Raw genomic sequence first — 1,628 nt, 5'->3', positions numbered from 1 at the left:
ATAGTGGTACTGCCTCGGAAACCCAAGGAGGGGTCGCTATGAGTCGGGTCCGACTCGACAGCACATAACAACAACAACAACAGGTGGGATTCATACCTGGTATGCAAGGATGGTTCAACATCAGGAAAAGAATCAATGTAATCAATCACATAAACAAAATAAAAGAACCATATGATATATCAATTGATGCAGAGAAGGCATTTGATAAACTCCAACACCCGTTCCTGTTCAGAACTTTCAGCAAAATATGAAGAGAAGGGAAACTCCTCAACATAATAAAAGGCATATATGCAAAGCCAACAGCCCATATTATTGTTAACAGAAAAAGACTCAGAGTATTCCCCTTACAAACAGGAACCAGACGGGGATGCTCTCTATCACCACTTCTATTTTACATTGTGTTGGAATTCTTAGCCAGGGCAATAAAGCAAGAAAGGGAAATAAAAGGCATCCAAATTGGCAAAGAGGAAGTAAAGTTATCTCTATTTGCGGATAACATGATCCTATACATAGGAAACCCAAGTGATTCAGGAAAAAAAAAAAAAAAAACTATTGGAACTAAAGACAGGTGGTTCAGCACAGTGGCAGGATTCAAGGTCAACATACAAAAATCAGTTGGATTCCTCTACACCAACAAAGAGACCTCTGAAAAATAAATAAAGGAAACAATATCATTTACAATAGCTACTAAAAATATAAAATATCTAGGAATAAATCTTACCAGTGACACAAAAAACCTATACAAAGAAAACTATAAAACACTACTACAGGAGACAACAAGGAATGTACATAAATGGAAGAACCTGCCTTGTTCATGGATAGGTAACTGAATATTGGGAAAAGTCAATACTCCCTGAAGCAATCTACACATTTAATGCAATCCCTATCCAGATACCATCAACATTTTTTAAGGACACAGTAAAACCAATCACTAACTTCATATGGAAAGGAAAGAGACCTCGAATAAGCAGAACCTACTGAGGAAGAAAAACAAAGTGGGAGGTCTCACACTCCAGGATATCAAAACCTACTATACAGCCAAAGTAGTCAAAACAGTATGGTATTGGTACAATGATAAACAGATAGACCAATGTAGCACAACTGAAAACCCTGAAATAGCCATATCCATCTATGCACAGCTGAGCTTTGACAAAAGTCCAAAACCCATTAAATGGGGAAGAGTCGTTTTAAGAAATGATGCTGGCAAAATTGGACATCCACTTGCAGAAAGATGAAAAAAGATCCATACCTCAACCCATACACAAAAACAAATTCAAGTTGGATCAAAGACTTAAATATAAAACCCAAAACTATAAAATTCATCAAAGATAAAATAGCGGTAAGTATATTGTTGTTGTTGTTGTGTGCCGTCAAGTCGGACCCAACTCATAGCCACCCCTCCTTGGGTTTCCGAGGCAGTATCACTATGGAAGTAGATTGCCCAACAACCTTCCTTCAGAGGAGTGGCTGGTGGGTTTCAACCGCCAGCCTACTGGTTATTAGTCAAGTGCCTTAGGCACTATGCTACCAAAGCTCCTATAGGGGCCCTAATTTATGGCATAAATAGACTATCAAACATAACGCAGAATGCACAGGAGGTAGAAGAGAAGATAGATGACTGGAACCTT

This window comes from Orycteropus afer, unplaced genomic scaffold (assembly GCF_000298275.1).
Source record: "Orycteropus afer afer isolate SDZICR_OR568_19922 unplaced genomic scaffold, OryAfe1.0 scaffold01210, whole genome shotgun sequence".
NCBI classification, from domain to species: domain Eukaryota; kingdom Metazoa; phylum Chordata; class Mammalia; order Tubulidentata; family Orycteropodidae; genus Orycteropus; species Orycteropus afer.
Note: the sequence above shows the minus strand (reverse complement) of the source record.